General features: G+C 38.8%; 1 protein-coding gene across 29 annotated transcripts in view; it reads left to right on the plus strand.

The window, feature by feature from the left end:
- OXR1 (oxidation resistance 1) overlaps window positions 1-19671 on the plus strand; it is a 492548-nt gene that overhangs the window by 205605 nt on the left and 267272 nt on the right. For 2 of the 29 annotated variants that reach the window (XM_081500415.1, XM_081500416.1), the window contains exon 1: window positions 18438-18663. The exons of the other annotated variants lie outside the window; for them this stretch is intronic. The gene's annotated coding sequence lies outside the window, so the exon portion shown is untranslated. Of the gene's footprint in view, window positions 1-18437; window positions 18664-19671 lie in introns of those variants that run through there. 29 annotated transcript variants of the gene reach the window in all.

Genomic DNA, 19671 nt, shown 5'->3' on the forward strand with positions numbered 1-19671 from the left:
GTAAACTCTGGTAGTTGGTGATGGACAAGGAAGCATAGGGTGCTTCAGTCCATGGGGTCACAAAGAGTCGGACATGACTGAGCGACTGAACTGAACTGATGACTTGGATCACAAAGCCTCTTTCACAGGAGACAGGTGACAAAGGAGAGAGGTGTTGTTCTTTTCAGAGGGAAATAGAGGAATGCTGTTATGGGGAGCAGGGTAAATGAAGACTAAGTAATAAAACCAACAGGTATTTACTATTACCTTCAAATGTGAATTGGCTTAAATTTAGAGGATAAATCCTTCTCAACATTTGAGACAAAGTGCTTGCTTTAACAAAGAATATGTTTATATTCAAACAACTTTCTCACCCATGCTTAGATCATGGAAGAGACTTATGCAATTAAATTATATTGAACTGTTACTCCATGGTGATGTATCTTCTTTTCTTCTAAAATTAATGTCCATATTTGCCTGTTATCTAATTATCAGTGTCCTGTGATTGTATTTCTCAGCAGTTTCTCCCTATTAAGCCAGAATATCAGTACTCTGAATGCACGTGTTCTTCCTGTCTAGGTTGTAGTACCCGCATTTTTTAAGCTGTTCTTAACTTTGTACTCCAAAGTTTTTGTTTGATTTTTCCTAGCAGTAAGCCATTTTGCAAATTGCCTAACTAGGTTAGGCAGTGTGTTTTTTCTGCCTTTTTTTGATAGTGCTCCTCAAGTATACATCACTGGTATGTCCTGTAAAATCTGCTCTTGCCTTCGTTTTCAGTTGACTTTGTTATGAAATGATTAGCAGGAAAGGTAATAAAGATTTTGTTGATACCATTTGGAAAAAGAATACTGTCACAGTTTAGTGTGTTCTTGGTTAGCAGACCGTGTTGGATAAAATGACCACCCAGGCTTTCTTCCAGCCATAAAGCAGGATGGAACTTAATACCGCAGCGCAAATAAGCTGCTGCCACAACTGGACACGTGGTAAATGTCTTTTGATGATGGTGATTAAATAAAGGTCAAAGACTATCACTGCCTCCTAATGGTAGTCATCACACATCAGCTCTTCTCCCAGTGCCTTTGAAAATACCACTTGAAAAGACTATAAAAAATATGGGTTTTGTTTAGGCAGCAAATGCTCTCATTAGGCATCTCAAGGTTTCTTTAGAAAAATAAAACAAATGTTTGGGTTCTGAATACTAGATTGTAGGTTTAAAAGAAAACTTAATGTCGCCTTTTGTTATGTAAAATAATAAACTCTTAAGATAACCATAAAGGCTTTCTTTTAACACAAAGTGTATGACTTTCTATTTTCTAGAAGGCTCTAAAAACAGTTCTGTGCTATGACCAGACATCTATTGTGAGGCAGGGGGAGTGGGGAAGGACACTTTAATAAAGTAGAAGTTCAGTTCAGTTGCTCAGTCGTGTCCGGCTCTTTGCGACCCCATGAATCGCAGCACGCCAGGCCTCTCTGTCCATCACCAACTCCTGGAGTCCACTCAAACTCATGTCCATCGAGTCGGTGATGCCATCCAACCATCTCCTCCTCTGTCGTCCCCTTCTCCTCCCTCCCCCAATCCTACCCAGCATCAGGGTCTTTTCCAATGAGTCAACTCTTTGCATGAGGTGGCCAAAGTATTGGAGTTTCAGCTTCAACATCAGTCCTTCCAATGAACACCCAGGGCTGATCTCCTTTCGGATGGACTGGTTGGATCTCCTTGCAGTCCAAGGGACTCTCAAGAGTCTTCTCCAACACCTCAGTTCACAGGCATCAATTCTTCGGCACTCAGCTTTCTTCACAGTCCAACTCTCACATCCATACATGACTACTGGAAAAACCATAGCCTTGACTAGACAGACCTTTGTTGGCAAAGTAATGTCTGGGCTTTTTAATATGCTATCTAGGTTGGTCATAACTTTTCTTCCAAGGAATAAACGTCTTTTAATTTCATGGCTGCAGTCACCATCTGCAGTGATTTTGGAGCCCCCAAAAACAAAGTCTGACACTGTTTCCACTGTTTCCCCATCTATTTCCCATGAAGTGATGGGACCAGATGCCATGATCTTAGTTTTCTGAATGTTGAACTTTAAGCCAACTTTTTCACTCTCCTCTTTCACTTTCATCAAGAGGCTTTTTAGTTCTTCTTCACTCTCTGCCATAGGATGGTATCATCTGCATATCTGAGGTTATTGATATTTCTCCCAGCAATCTTAGTGCTTAATTTCTAGTGGAAAGTGAAGAGATTTCTAAAGAGGATTGTTTCTATTCTTTAGGGGTAGGCTTGAGTTGTGTAAAAAATTATTACAATACTTTTAAAATAACTGCCTACCAAATTGTTTCTATACTTTTAATGTCTGGAGTCTCATCATTGGGAGAAGTTTCAGTCTTGCCTTTTCAATATTCTAAGAAAAATCATGAGAAGCACCTGTTTTCTTTCATATTGCTTGTGCCTTTCCTTGCTAGTGACATGAGTCTTACAACTGCCAGTGGAAGGCAGAAAGACTGTCCAATTTGTAAGCAAAACTGGTTACTTATTTGTACTCTGCTGTCATGAATTCAGGTATCCAGATGATACCACTCTAATGGCAGGAGGCAAAGAGGAACTGAAGAGTCTCTTGATGAGGGTGAAGGAGGAGATTGAAAAAGCTGGCTTAAAACTCAATATTAAAAAAAAACTAAGATTATGGCATCTGGTCTCATCACTTATCACACATAGAAGGGGGAAAGGTGGAAGCAGTGACAGGTTTCCTCTTCTTGTGTTCTAAAATCACTGTGGACTGTGACTGCAGCCATGAAATCAGAAGACAGTTGCTTCTTGGCAGGAAAGTTATGGCAAACCTAAAAAGTGTGTTAAAAAGCAAAGACATCACTTTACGGACAAAGGTCCATATAGTAAAAGCTATGGTCTTTCCAGTATTCATGTACGAATGCGAGAGCTGGACCGTAAAGAAGACTGAGTGCTGAAGAACTGATGCTTTCAAACTGTGATGTTGGGGAAGACTCTTGAGAGTCCCTTGGATAGCAAGGTGATCAAACCAGTCAATCCTAAAGGAAATTGACCCTGAATACTCATTAGAAGTACTGATGCTAAAGCTGAAGCTCCAATACTTTGGTCACCTGTTGCAAACAGCACACTCACTGGAAAAGACCCTGATTCTGGGAAAGATTGAAGGCAGAAAGAGAAGGGGTTGAAAGAAGATGAGATGGTTGGATGGCATTACCAATTCAATGGATATGAACTTGAGCAAACTCCAGGAGATAGTGAGGGACAGAGAAGCCTGGAGTGCTGCAGTCCATGGGGTCGCCAAGAGTCGAACACGACTTGGTGACTGAACAACAACAAAATCATGAATTCAGTAAGAAATACATACATATTTTATTTCATGTAAATTGAAGAGTACCATCTCCTTAGTAATGACAATGTTATGGACTATGTAATCTAGAGAATTATTCTATTTACAAGATAAATTGGAACCCCCATGTGCCAGGGGATCATTGTTACTCAAAGCATTTTTGGAAGGCTAAGCTTTTCAGCACCTGATTATGGACAGCAGCATGGACAGCAGATTTCAGAGACTAAGAAACATTTATATTAATCTAAAGAAGTGCATTTTTTATAAGATCCTTATGAGCCTTTAAGTTTGAGAAACACTTCTTTAGATTACAGTTGTTTGGAATATGAACTCTGAAGATGGATTGTGAACTGAAGTGACAGTGAAAGTTGCTCAGTAGTATCCAACTCTTTGTGACCCCTTGGACTATACAATCCATGGGATTCTCCAGGCCAGAATACTGGAATGGGGAGCCTTTCCCTTCTCCAGGGCATCTTCCCAACCCTACCTGGGATTAATATATCAGCTCCAACAACCCCAGACTATATCAGGAGTAGACAGATTATAGCTGTTCTTCCCAATCTGGCCAACTGCCCATTTTTGAATGACTTGCAATTTAAGAATATTCGTAGATTTGTAGAAAAGTGTTTTTTTTTTTAAAGGTGACACATGAAATTTATATATGAAGTTTCTGTGTCCATAAATAAAGTTTTATTGGAACACAGCTATGCTCACTTATTTATGTACTATCTGTGGTTGCTTGTGTGCTACATTACCAGAGTAGAGTAGTTGCCATAAAGATCCTATGTTCTGCAAAGCCAAAAATTTTACTATCTGGTCCTTTACAGAAAAAGTTTCCCTTTCTCTGAGCTAAGCAGTCTTAGTTAAATCACTTAAATCCTTTGTGTTTCAGTTTTCCCATCTGTAAAATGAGGATAATAAATATGTGGCATTGTCCTGAGAGAATAAAGAGGAAGCATAGTGTAATGATTTACAAGCACAGATTCTGGAGCCAAAATGAGTTTAATCTTGGTCTGCCATTTAATAGCTTTTTGCCTAGACAAGTTACATGACCTCTCTGTGCCTCAGTGTGCTTACCTGTGAAATAAGGAAAGTATGTACTAGTCCCTACTTGATTGGGCTTCTCTTGTGGCTCGATGGTAAAGAATCTGCCTTCAGTGCAGGAGACCTGGGTTCAATCCCTGGGTTGGGAAGATCCCCTGGAGTAGGGAATGGCAACCCACTCCAGTATTCTTGCCTGGAGAATCCCACTGACAGAGGAGCCTTGTGATCTACAGTCCATGGGGTAGCAAAGAGTCGGACACAACCGAGTGACTACCACACACGCATGCACACACACCCCTACTTTATTGGTTGCTGTAAAAATTAGCACAGTTCAATTCAGTTCAGTCACTCAGTCGTGTCCAACTCTTTGTGACCCCATGGACTGCAGGACATCAGGCCTCCCTGTCTATCACCAACTCCTAGAGTTTATTCAAACTCATGTCCATTGAGTTGGTGATGTCATCCAACCATCTCATCCTCTGTCGTCCCCTTCTCCTCCCACATTCAATCTTCCCCAGCATCAGCATCTTTTCAAATGAGTCCCTTCTTTGCATCACGTGGCCAAAGTGTTGGAGCTTCAGCTTCAACTTCAACCCTTCTACTGAGTATACAGGACTGATTTCCTTTAGGATAGACTGGTTGAATCTCCTTGCTATCCAAGGGATTCTCACGAGTTTTCTCCAACACCAGAGTTCAAAAGCATCAATTCTTTGGCACTCAACTTTCCTTATAGTCCAACTCTCACATCCATACATGACTACTGGAAAAACCATAGCCTTGACTAGACAGACCTTTGTTGGCAAAGTAATGTCTCTGCTTTTTAATATGCTGTCTAGGTTGGTCATAACTTTTCTTCCAAGGAGCAAGTGTCTTTTAATTTTACTGCTGCAGTCACAATCTGCAGTGATTTTGGAGCCCCCCAAAATAAAGTCTTTCACTATTTCCATTGCTTCCCCATTTATTTGCCATGAAGTGATTGGACCCAGTACCATGATCTTAGTTTTCTGAATGTTGAGCTTTAAGCCAACTTTTTCACTCTCCTCTTTCACTTTCATCAAGAGGCTCTTTAGTTCTTCACTTTCTGCCATAAGGGTGGTGTCATCTGCATATCTGAGGTTATTGATATTTCTCCCAGCAATCTTGGTTCTAGCTTGTGCTTCATCCAGTTCAGCATTTCTCATGATGTACTCTGCATATAAATGAGCAGGGTGACAATATACAGCCTTGACATACTCCTTTCCAGATTTGGAACCAGTCTGTTGTTCCATGGCCAGTTATAAATGTTGCTTCTTCACCTGCATACAAATTTCTCAGGAGGCAGGTCAGGTGGTCTGGAATTCCCATCTCTTTCAGAATTTTCCACAGTTTATGGTGATCCACACAGTCAAAGGCTTTGGCATGGTCAATAAAGCATAAGTAGATGTTTTTCTGGATTTCTGTTACTTTTTCAGTGATCCAATGGATGTCGGCAATTTGATCTCTGGTTCCTCTATCTTTTCTAAATCCAGCTTGAACATCTGGATGTTCTTGGTTCATGTACTGTTGAAGCCTGGCTTGGAGAATTTTGAGCATTACTTTGCTAGCATGTGAGATGAGTGCAATTGTGCGGTTGTTTGAACATTCTTTGGCATTGCTCTTCTTTTTGAGTTTGGAATGAAAACTGACCTTTTCCAGTCCTGTGGCTACTGCTGAGTTTTCCAGATATGCTGGCATATTGAGTGCAGCACTTTCGCGGCATCATCTTTTAGGATTTGAAAGAGCGCAACTGGAATTCTATCACCCACACTAGCTTTGTTCATAGTGATGCTTCCTAAGGCCCACTTGACTTCACATTCCAGGATGTCTTGCTCTAGGTGAGTGATCACACCATCGTGATTATCTGGGTCATGAAGAACTTTTTTGTACAGTTCTTCTATGTATTCTTGCCACCTCGTCTTAATATCTTCTGCTTCTGTTAGGTCCATACCATTTCTGTCCTTTATTGTGCCCATCTTTGCATGAAATGTTCCCTTGGTATCTCTAGTTTTCTTAAAGAGATCTCTAGTCTTTCCCATTCTATTGTTTTCCTCTATTCCTCTGTGTTGATCGCTGAGGAAGGCTTTCTTATCTCTCCTTGCAGTTCTTTGGAACTCTGCATTCAAATCGCTATATCTTCCCTTGTCTCCTTTGCCTTTCGCTTCTCTTCTTTTCACAGCTATTTGTAAGGCCTCCTCAGACAATCATTTTGTCTTTCTTGCATTTCTTTTTCTTGGGGATGAAAAATAGCACAGGTGAATAATATCAAGTAGTATCTGGTGTTACTACTACTGTAATTTTATCACTCTTGGTGGTAGTGTTGTGATTGTTTTTACTTCCCGCCCTTTATAGTAATAAAATTATAGGATTTTCCTAAGAATTAAATCAGATAGTCCAGGAGAAGTGTAGGGTATCTCATTCAATAAGTGTTACCTGCTATTGTTATTGATTATGTACATTTTCAACCATAATGTGCTGGTGTATCTAAAATTCTCATGTTGGCTGGGATTGGAATGTTGTCAGAATAAAAGGGAGTAGAAGCGAACTCACGTAGAAAGGCCTTCCGTAGGATTAATACATAATATTTATTTCTACATTTAAATTCATTGGTGACACTAACCTTGACACAGTAACTATTAGTAGCAATATCCATAAGTGACCTTATTATATGAATAGGGGAGAACAGTTTATTGTCACTGTATGAATTTTATGTAGCAAGCAATACTGCAAGGATTGTATGTAACCAGAGGAGCTCCTCATTTGGGGGCCTATAATGTTTCACATAGGACACCATCATTAATTTATTTAAAGTATAAAATAGCAAGCCCCTAACCAAATTGTCATTAATTTAAGTTTGAGTCCAAGTAGATTACTTTTTACTGTAGTCTGTACTTTAGGTCACCTCAAATCACCAAAAGTTGACGTTTGGGGTAAAAAGAAACATTAATTCACACTTTCAAAGCAGAGTAAAAGGATAATACAAATATCTCATATTTGAATTCTTTCATGTATGAGCAGTAAGTAAATGCTTGACAGAAAGCACCTATTAAAAAAGGAAAAAAAGATGAGGCACCATAATCGATTGAAAGAGACTTTTTGTTTAGAGATAAACACTTGACTAAATTCAGAGAAAGAATAGTTTAGGATAGGGATGGGTGTGAAAGCATGAGAAGTTGGTCAGTGGTCCCTGATGACTTTGAGCTAGTCAATAGTTAAATTTAATATAATCTTTATGATTAATTTAAAAAAATAATTTGATTGTAGGAGAGAACTTTTATGTAATTTTCCTACTGCTTATTTTTTGTTATAAACCCATTATAACTTCTAGCAGTAAGAAAAAGTTTTCTTTCAAGTTAGAGTTAAACATTAGAGTTGGTTTCTAAGAAAAGTTAAAGAGTATATGTGTATGTGTGAGTGTGTATATAATTCAGAAGTAGGAAATTAAATATTCTACTGCATTTAAATAATATATGACAGTTTAAGTTCCTTATCTAATTTTAGTCCTGTACTTTAGACAAATTCTAGATATACTTTGTTAAGTATAATAGCAATTAAATATCCACTTCCTCAGAAGAGGAGAAAATGGGTAACTTTTCTCTAGATTAATCACTTTTGTAACTCCATCCTAACTTAATATTGGGCTTCTCTTGTGGCTCAGCTGGTAAAGAACCTGCCTGCAATGCGGGAGACCTAGGTTAAAACATGTACTAGCAATAATTAGCTTTTTTCATCTAAACATTTAGTATGTACTCTGAATAGTACTATGTCAGTATATTTTATAGTGTTCATTTCTCTGGGACTGTGCATGTTTAAATTATTGTTGGATGTTGAGACCAACCATACACTGCTGAGGACTTAATGCGTGCTGCCATGCTACTCTGCCTTACGGAATCAAAAATCAAAGTCTTTCATTCACTTCCCATTGACATACTATAGGCAATGTCTCATCTACCTAATATGTCTTTATTATCCTCTCCAGTATAACTTTTGATTTTCTCATTACATATTCTCAGCTGCTAATTGGAAGCAATTGCTTACATTGAATTCACAAAAAGTGCTGCCACATTACATAATTCCTGGGTACATCATTATCCCCCTGGGATTGTGCAGTGAACAACCTGCCTGGCCATACATGGCAGCCATGTATTACTTTCTTTGCACAAACACAGGCAAATTCAATTTTGGATATTTATGTTTACTATTTAGAGCTTGCTAATTACTTTATATAAATTAGCTTTTGCATAAAGATCCAAGATTTACTTACATGACCTCAGATGCTGTAAATTTAGTCAGTATTCACATTTGTTTTTTTCTGAGAACTTTATAGTTATTTCTGAACAACAGGAAGCACTTGAGAATATAAAGATCTGTATTCTAGAATTTAATCACAAAAGGTTAAAGTTTCTAACTTGATTTAGAGAACAAACTTAAGAGACTTTACTGGAAATGTGAATAGTTTTGGCTTATTTACAGTGCAGTGCTTTCTGTTGTGAAGTTGGATAGCTACGTAGGTGGAAGCTGTAGGAATTGTGACAGTCAGTATATTACAACATTTTGCCACTTCTTGACTTTTCTACATTTTTAGCATTCATTGTAGCAATGCCTTAAGTTTCTGGAATGCTCTTCTCCCACAGTAGTTTCCAAAGAGCTAATTTTTGTTCATTAATTATCAAACTCTGTGTGATAAGCAACTGAGAAGCGATGGGAAGAAGACGAAGAAAAAAAGAAACCCTAAAAGGTCACCTTGACTTTGTTAGCATTACCCTCAATATGCAGAGGCAGTCCAGGTATTTTGCTTCTCTGCATTATGATATTTCTCAAATCATCTTGCTTTTAAAATTCAAATCTATTATAGCTATTTCACTCTCTCCATTTTTTCTCAATTCCTTTTAGTAAAAGCCTGATAGAAATAGGCCTTTATATTTATTAGGTTTGTGAAAAATAATAACTGCTCTGAGGATACTAATGCCTTTTTTCTTAAACTTCTATTTCTTTTGTCCTACCGATGTCCTACTTTGATGGGTGGACTGAATATTAGCTGGTAATAAGCCCTAGAAATGTTTCAGTCCCAGACCTTTTGAATGATAGTATAGCATAATTCCTGCCTGTCTTTCTTATTTCCTGACCTAGATAGTGAATGTTGGGAATGCACGCACGGTACACATGATAAGCCCTCAGTAAACACTTGTGATGGAGCACAGTGACATGTGTTCCAACACTGGCGGATGAACCCAGCTTTGTGCATTTCCTCCATCAATCACTAGCTGTGTAAACTTTCATTGTCCCTTAAACTTTCTGAACTTTAGACTGCTCATAGGAATATAAAGTTCTTGCCTTGCCCATCTTACAAAGGGTTATGTGGATTAAATTATTTAATGTTCTTGAACAAATTTAGACCAGTAAAGTGCCATATGAATTTAAGGACGAGAGTGATTGAATACTTCTAACTAAATTAAGGGGACAGTTATTATTTAAAAGCTTCGTTGTTTCAGGTCATTGAGTGAAATAAATTGGTGTCTTTGAATCTTACATAATCATCTCCATCAGTGTTAAGACAGTTTAGTAAAAAAAGATAAAAAGGAGACCATGTCTAGAACTAGGTAAGAATGATGAGGTGATTGACAAAGGCTTCTCATTTCTTTGAAAATTTTTTATTGTGCTTATCCTAAGATAGGCAAATGGTTTAGCAAAATATGGTTGGATCTTGGTGTCTTAAACAACTGGGCCATGTGCAATGCATAGAACATATAATGTTAAAGACTGAATACTGAGTTGTCTTGGAAGATGCTGCACTGATGTTATGTAATGGTTTTCTGCTGCCTCCTCAATTCCACATGATAGATTAAATTTGGAGACTTTTAGAAATTTGCATTAACGACTTCTAACAATAGGGAAAGGCTGGATACAAGAAACATAACCAGATAGAAAAAGTTTAGAATGTTGTGCTTAGTTGCTCAGTCATGTCTGACTCTTTGCGGCTGCTTGGACTACAGCCTACCAGGCTCCTCTGTCCATAAAATTTTCCAGGCAAGAATACTGGAGCAGGTTGCCATTTCCTACTCCAGGGTATCTTCCCCACCCAGGGATCAAAACCACATCTCTTGAGACAGCAGGTTCTTTACCACTAGCACCACCTGGGAAGCCCAAGATTTAGAATATTGATCCTTTTTTAAACATAAAAGGCAATATTGCATAGTTCTCCAGTGAACTGTTTTGGTAACTCTAGTAAATATGACTGGCTTCTTTTGAAGTGATAGCAGGACTAGAAATTGAGAGAACATATGAAGTGTCTCTAGACCAGACAATAAATTTTTAAGAATACCCATGGGGGAAAAGAGTACATCCAAATAGCTTTTGAGAAAGGAAAGTATAAATCATTCTTTACATGGAGCTACTCAATTTGCTACATTTTAACCTGTTTTATCTTATTTTGAAAAATATATCTAAAACATACTCTTTATGGATTTAATTTAATAATCTGATTTCTATTAAGTCAAAATATCTCTCTTAGAATTATAATTAATTTATTCATTAATGCTTATATTATTCTTTGTCATCTTCTTCATAATTGCTATGCATATGAATTATGAGTAGGTTTAAGTAATTTAAGTAATTCTACTTTTCCTATATGTTTATGATGCTTTTAGACTTCCATGAGTAGGACATATAGAAATATATAGAAATTTGAGATGTTGTTGCCAGAAATTAGAGAGAGGATAATGGGCAAGTTAAAGATAAGATGCACTTAATATTCATGGATGCCTTCATTAAATAAATTTTTATCATATGTCAAATATGAGACAGACACCATACTGACAGTGTTAAGTGAATCATGGCTATTTAATGAGGAAAATACACACAACTGCAAAACAAATTTAGAGTAAGATCAAGATGCCTCCATGGCTTCTCTTCTTACTGAATTTTGGTGGATGGAGTGTTCATACAGGGGCTCTGAAGCACTGTTCCATGGGCATGCATGCTCTGACCCCTCACATTATCTGAAGGACAAGAGCACAGAGTGGGATTTAAAATACCTTCTGGAAGGTTCCAACCAGAGAAAATCATTTAACATTGAGTAGATAAGATAGTGAGGCAGTGTGGAATACTGGTGTTCACTACTTTTTTGGGCTTCCTGGTGGCTCAGACGGTAAAGAATATGCCTGCAATGCAGTAAACCTCAGCTCGATCTTTGGGTCAGGAAGATCCCCTGGAGAAGAGAATGGCTTCCACTCCAGTATTCTTGCCTGGAGAATTCCATGGACAGAGGAGCCTGGTGGGCTACAGTCTGTGGGGTTGCAAAGAGTTAGACATGACTGAGCAGCTAACACTTTCACTTTCTCAAGGGTTCCAACCAAGTAAGTCTTTTAACAATGAGTGGATACGATGTTGTGAAATACTAGGAAGAATAAGAATTAGGAATCAGAGGAAACTGGGCTCAAATTCCACGTGTAGCTCATGTAAACTCAGTGACACTGAGAAGGCTACAAAGATTCCTGAACAGCTTTGTATTTTCAAGTAGAGATAAAAATACCTACTTCTCAAGCTCAGTATGTAACATTCCTGCATAGTTCCTGGCACATGGCAGGCAATTAATAAATATTAATTTCCTTATACTAGATACTTTGATGGGTATTCAATTCTCAATATATCCATAGACTCAAATAGCTGAGGAAGTACTAAAGTCTTCTTCCTCATCTCTGCTATTAACTGTGGAATTTGTTTTGTTCACGCATTTGGATTTCACTTCACTATGGATCTTCTTTCCCAGGCTTCAAAGATTATTTCAAATGAGCTGTGGCTTTATACGTATTAGAATGTGAAGGCGTTTAGACCATTCTTTTAGAAATGTACAGAATGTGTCTTGCTGGTTTCCTTAATGCTTAGTTGTTGGGGACTTAAATTACTATGAAGATAAAATCTTGACAGCTAATGAAACAGAATAGGTGAAAGTATATAGAAAACTATCCAGAAATAAAACCATCACTTGGTCATCCAACACCTGTAGGAAGATGTAGTAGTAGCAGGTTGTTCCAGTCACTGGGGACTAGGAAATAAAGAAGTAAGATTGCTTTCTGATGGGTGAATGTAAAGCAACTCTTATATATGAGCTCAGTCAACTAAGAAAGATTCATAGAGCAAGATTTTACTTGAAAGTATTGGCATTTTTTATTTAAAAAGGAAGGAGAGAAGGATGGAGGGAGGGAGGGATGGAGGAAGGAAGGAAGAAAAGAAATAGACATTATAGAAATTGAAAATAAAAATTGGTGGCTTAGTAAGAGAATGCCTGCCAAACACCTCTCGCTCCATCTTTAGGGGGTGGTGATATGACACCTGAACCATGATTTCTTTTTTAAAAATTATGTCCCAATAATGCCATGAAAGTAGCCATTAAAATCATCTACTTATTTCCATCCTCATCAGAAAGCTTCCAGTTATAATTTGGTTTGAATTATTAGCTTGCATATTGTTGTTAATCAGTCACTCAGTCAAGTACAACTCTTTGCGACTCCATGGACTGCAGCACACCAGGTACCAGGTTTCCCTGTCCTTCACCATCTCCTGGAGTTTGCAAACTCATGTCCATTAAGTCGATGATGCCATCCAACCATCTCATCCTGTGTTGTCTCTTCTCCTCCTGCCTTCAGTCTTTCCTAGCAACAAGGTCTTTTCCAGTCAGTCAGCTCTTCGCATCAGGTGGCCAAAGTACTGGAGCTTCAGTTTCAGCATCAGTCCTTCCAATGAATATTCAGGGTTGATTTCCTTTAGGATTGACTGGTTTGATCTCCTTGCAGTCCAAGGGACTCTTAAGAGTCTTCTCCAACACCACAGTTCAAAAACATCAATTCTTTGGTGCTCAGCCTTATTTATGGTCCAACTCTCACATCCATACATGACTACTGGGAAAACTATAGCTTTGACTATATGAACCTTTGTAGGCAAAGCTTTCATATAGGCCAATGGAATATCTGGTCCACTTGAAGACATTTCTCATTATAAATTCATAGCTTGGCATTGTGATTTTAAAGTGTTAGTCTCTTGGAAATCTGATTACCTGTGGACTTTCTCCCATGGATGAATAATTAAATTTTCAAGTCCACAAGCTGCAGACCAGATACTGGGAAAGGGCAATGTAATCACAAGCTAAGGGGGCCAGTTTATCTGGAGAGCCAGCCACTTTCCCCAGAGATCTTTGCCAGCACCTTTCCATTCAAAATGAAGCCATTCTATCCTGAACTCAACTAGAATGAATGAATTTGCACTTGATTTTCAAGGATCAGATAGAGAAATTTAGCCTCTTACTCTATTTATTAAAAGTGCATAGTTAGAAAACCTATGGGACCTTGAGTTTGGCAGTGATTTTTTTAATTTAGAACACCAAAAGCACAATTCTTGAATGAAAGAATAGATCGGCTGGACCTTATTAAAATTAAAATTTTCTCTTCTATGAAAGTCGCTGTCAAGAGAATGTATGCTGCTGCTGCTGCTAAGTCGCTTCAGTCGTGTCTGACTCTGTGCGACCCCATAGACGGCAGCCCATCAGGCTCCCCCGTCCCTGGGATTCTCCAGGCAAGAATACTGGAGTGGGTTGCCATTTCCTTCTCCAGTGCATGAAAGGGAAAAGTGAAAGTGAAGTCGCTCAGTCGTGTCCGACTCTTAGCGACCCCATGGACTGTAGCCTACCTGGCTCCTCCATCCATGGGATTTTCCAGGCAAGAGTACTGGAGTGGGGTGCCATTGCCTTCTCCGCAAGAGAATGTATAGTCTCCTACAGATTGGAAGAAAATATTTGCAAATGAAATAATTGATGTTATAAAATATATGAAGAAGTTTTAAAACTCAAAAATAGGAAAACAAACAGCTCATTTAAAAAGATGAGCCAAATCTCTTAACAGATACCTCACCATAGAGGATACACAGGCATCTGAAGATTCTCCACTTTAGACATCATCAGGGAAATACAAATTAAAACTATAATACAATGCCACTATACATCCATTAGAATAGTTAAAATTCAGAAAACTGACAATACGAAATGCTGATAAGGTTGTGGAGCAACACTGGCAGGAATGCAAAAGGGTACAGCCACTTTGGAAGATGGTTTAAAGGTTTCTTATAAAACTAAATATATTCTTACCATGTGATCTAAAGATCATGTTCCTTGGTATTTATCCAGAGCAGTTGAAGACTTCAGTTCAGTTCAGTTCAGTCACTCAGTCGTGTCCGACTCTTTGAGACCCCATGAATCGCAGCATGCCAGGCCTCCCTGTCCATCACCAACTCCCGTAGTTTACCCAAACTCATGTCCATCGAGTTGGTGATGCCATCCAGCCATCTCATCCTCCGTCGTTCGCTTCTCCTCCTGCCTCCAATCCTTCATAACAGCTTTATTTGTAATTGTCAAAACTTGAAGGTAACCAAGATGTCTTTCAGTAGGTGAATGGATAAATAAACTATGGTACTTCCAAACAATGGAACGTTACTGTGCACTTAGAAGAAATATATATCACTCAAAACATACAGGGATGGACCTTAAATTCATATTACTAAGTCAAAGAAGCTGGTCTGAAAAAACTCCATACTGTATGATTCCAACTCTGTGACATTCTGTAGAAAGCAAAGCTATGAAAGCAGTAAAACGATTAGTGGTTGCCAATGATAGGAGAGAGGCAAAGATAGAAGATTTTTAGAACAGTGAAACTACTGTATATGATACTCTAAGTTTGTCTAAACTCATAGAATGTACAACACCAAGAATGAACCCTAGTATAAACTGTGGACTTTGGGTGATAATGACATGTTGGTTTAAGTTCACCAATTGTAACAGATGTACCCCTTTGGTGGGGTTTGTTGATAATGCTGGAGGCTCCAGGGAGGCAGTGCAGGGAGTATAGGGGAAATTCCTATCTCTTCTCAATTTTTCTGTGAACATAAAATTAAAGTTAATTTTAAAAAATAGAGAGTGGGATGAGTCGAGAGTAGCATTGAATCATATACATTACATATGTAAAATAGATAGCTAGTGGGAAGTTGCTATAGCACAAGGAGCTCCACCCAATGCATTGTGACTACTTAAAGGGGTGGGATGGGGTGGGGGGGGGAGGGGGTGGGGAGGTGGGAGGGAGGTTCAAGGGGGCAAGGACATATGTATAACTATGGCTGATTCACGCTGTTGTACGGCAGAAACCAACACAACACTGTAAAGCGGTTATCCTCCAACTAAAAATAAATTTAAAAAAAGAATAAAATAAAAAGTATGACTAATTTTAAAAGCGTAAAATTTCAGTTTTTCCATTATCAATCAATTCATCATTAAATTATACTAATTTATCGATTTAAATATCATTTATTTTGCTTGTTCATTTTTGGCAAAGATTTGCCCAAATAACTGGATTTCCATTGTATTGAAAGTTATCAGCATTGTTTTATGAAGGAAAATGCTTGATATTGATGGAAGAATGCAGAACACCTCCTGGCTCATTAACTGAATGATTTGGTTCAAAAACATGGCCTGACTAACTTAATTTGAAGTCAGGAATTTTTTCTTCAGTCACTCTAAATTTTAATTCCATTTTTTAATGCTCTTGATAGAGTCTAATTCCTTTTGCTAAGTAACCTAAATATATTAAATAAAATCATTAATTTAATGGTAGTCTCTGTCCAAAAGTCAACATGGGTAAATAATCTTTATAAAATTATAAATGTACTTTATATATAGATAATAGGCAATGCTATTTTTTAAGATTATTTCAAGTCATTCTTCTTCGTATACCTGTCCTTCCTAACATAGCATATTCTTGGATAGATTCTCAGGTTTATTATGGTACCTATGAAATTTAAATTTAAATGTACTTATTAACCATGTGGTATTCATGTGTGTATGTGTGTGTGTAATGTTATTCGTGCTTTAAAAACAAGGAAATCCTACCATTTGTGACAACATGGATGGAGGAGGAGGACATTATGCTAAGTGAAATAAGCCATACATGTAAAACAAATGCTGTGTGATCTCACTTGCTTCTACTCCTTGCAGACTCCAAACTAGTATAACCTCAGAGAAGCGGAGAGTAGAATGATGGTTACTAGGGTTGGAGGGAGGGAGAAATGGGGAGAGGTTGGTCAAAAGTACACAAAGTTCTTCATGATAAATAAGTTCTAGAGATTTAATATACAGCATGGAAACTAGAGTTAACAGTACTGAACTGTAGACTTGAAATTTGCTGATAGGGTAAATCTTAAGAAAGGAAAGAAGAAATGGAGGGAGGAAGGGAGGGCAAGGAAAGGAAAAAAGAAGAGTAAGTAAAGTGATGGGTGAATTAACTTGCTTTTGGTGATCTTTTCACAATGTATGTGAATATAAAAACTCAAATGGTACATCTTCAAAATATACCATTTTTTGGTCGGTTATACCTCAGTAAAATCTAGCAGTCAAAAAGTCGCCTTGACTTGCTCAGTGGCTTTGTTCATAAGTAGTTTCCTGTAGCATTTTCTTCCTCCTGGATTTATTACAGTCGAGTGTGTGTCCTTCCCTAAGCACTGACTTCAGCTGCCACAGTAACTGAAATCTAGTTTCCAAAGTGGTGAGTAATGCCCTGTAGTCAAATGAAGCAACCGATCTGTAACAGTTGAAGGACTGTGAACAATTCTGTTTACAGAATGGTAAACATGTGCTTGCTGAACATGCAGATAAAAGCAAGAAGGGTGCTGCGTTCCTGCCCTGGGAAGGGGATTGAATGGGCTTACTGAGGGGATGCCCTGTGTGCTTCCTTCCACAGGGAGTGAGGGAGAAGCCGCAAGAGCGTGGCACCCTGGCATGGCGTGTTCTGGTCAGCCAGAGGACAAAAGCCCATGCAAGGGATGAGGGAGTGAGGGAAGGAGTGTCAGTCACTTTCCAGAAGAAAATGGAGAGACAAGGAGGGGCACAGCCACTGTCAGTTTGGAGGATAATGAGAGGGACCTTGAGGGAGAGACGAGACCTTTATTGTACTTAATCATCATTAAGAATGCACAGTTATAGTCTCAAGAGAATGAATACAGAAGTACAGTCTTAGGGGCACCACATACGCAGAGCCAGCTGCCTGCTGCAAGTTCCCACTTTGACATAGTACATATACAGCTAGCCTAGCCATCTCCCCTTCTCTCTCTTCTCTCCATAATCCCTGCTCAGGTTGCTCCTGCTGTAGCAGCAGCCCCACCACAATCTCGGGTAATGGAACCACTTATTTTCCCAAGACATAGACCTAGTCATTGTTCTTTCCTCTTCTTATTTCTTCCCGTCAGATCCAGCTGGTCTCTATTTTATGCCCCTTTCCTCCATTCCTACTGCCATGCTGTAATTTGAGCTCTTAACATTTTGATTCTGATTTATAGTATTATCCCTCTTGTCCATCTGGTTCTAATCTTGCCCCTTGTATTAGATTTCTGTTGCTGCTGCGACAAATGATCACATATTTAGTGGTTTGAGACAACATGAATTTGTCATCGTATGGTTCCTGACACTCATCTGGCTAAAATCAAGACATTAGCAGGGTTGCTTTCCTTTCTGGGGTCCCTAGTGTTACTGAACCAAACTTTGGTCCACTTGCCCTTGTGGACAAGTCTGCTGATATTGGGTTGTGTTGAAGGAAAGTGCAACACTTATTGCAGGGCACCAAGCAATTCTCTTATTGGTTGGTGGTGAGGTAACAAGGTGGTGTCACAGGGGTTAACATTATCAATCCTCAGGCTCCAGTAATTTGGGTGAAGTGCTCATGGTCATCAAGTTGTTCACTTCCTCCTTTTGGTGGAGGTTTTAGCATACGTAAAACATATGTAAAACAACTCAGGAATTGTGTGTCAGATACTGTTATCTAGGTACTTCAGGAAGGAACTAAAGATTTTGTGACTGCCATATGGCTGATTTACTGTTTAAATTGTTACCAACTCTCCTGGCTCAACTGCTACTTTTGCTGCTACATGTTTACATCCTTTCAATTGTTAATTCTTGAGCCAGGCTTTTGTGACTCAGGGGATGCCTGTGTGTGTATGCTTAGTCGTGTCCAACTCTTTGCAGCTCCATGGACTGTAGCCCACCACACTCCTCTGTCCATGGGATATTTCAGGCAAGATTACTGGAGTGGGTTGCCATTTCCTATTCCAGGGGATCTTCCTGACCCAGGGATCGAACAGTCACCTCTTGTGTCTCCTGCATTGACTGGCAGATTCTTTACCAACTGTGCCACCTGGGAAGCCCCAGAGGACACTTAGGAGAATGCAGCTTTTCTACAAGTAGGAGGTAGGAAGAGGATATGGGAGAAAGGTTTGTCCCGAGAAGGCCCCGTGGGGTCCTACTTGGTTACACTAGGGGAGAATCTGCTTCCTTGCCTTTTCATTTCCAGAAGCCAGTCATTTTGTTTCATGTTCTCTTTCCTCCATGTTCAAACCCACCAATTTCTCTTCCCCATTGGTTGTTTACTCCTATTCCACTGTGATCATGTATCCACCACACTATCCTCATCCTTTCCATTTTTAAGGACGATTTTCATTACATTGGGTGGGCCCACTTAGATCCAACATAATTTCCCCCATCTGAAGATACTTAACCACATCTGCAAAGTCCCTTTTGCTGTTCAAGGTAGTCTATTTACAGGTTCAACAGGTGAGGATTTGAACATCTTTTGGGGCCATGTTCTGCCTACCACACTCCTTATATCCTTTTCCTCACCTTCATAATCACCTCCATGGTGGTTGAGAGCATTGACTTGTAATTCTTGCTTTATCAGATTCTACCTGAACGATGGTATATCTGTACTGAACCTCTGTTATGAGTTTCTTGTCTGTAAATGAGTTTCCCTCTTGCTTAACATATTGCATAGGTTATGGTACACATTCAACACATTGTAGTGATTTCTGATAACAGTATTGTCATCATGATCATCAGTATCATGTTAATTGGCTGTTTCCTTACCTCCCTCTACATCTGTTAGCCTGTTTAGCAGATCCGCCCATGTCTCATTCAGATTGTTTTGTATGTTCATATTATATGTTCTGAGATGGGGCCCCACAATAAGTGCTCAACTCATTAATGTTTTTTAGTTCATTCAATAAATGGCCTTTGAATAAATTAATCAAGTAAAAGAAAACTGTCCCCCTATTTCATAGTCTAACACACATATTTTACACACTTCAAGTGTTTTCTCATAATTCTTTAATTGCCTCCACATTCATGTTCTATGTTTAGCTAATGTCACTGGAGCTTCACTCCATGCTTCACATTGGTTTTCTTCTAACAAATCTTGCATGT

Source organism: Giraffa tippelskirchi, chromosome 6 (assembly GCF_054371585.1).
Source record: "Giraffa tippelskirchi isolate mGirTip1 chromosome 6, T2T-mGirTip1v1.2.pri, whole genome shotgun sequence".
In the NCBI taxonomy this organism is placed as follows: domain Eukaryota; kingdom Metazoa; phylum Chordata; class Mammalia; order Artiodactyla; family Giraffidae; genus Giraffa; species Giraffa tippelskirchi.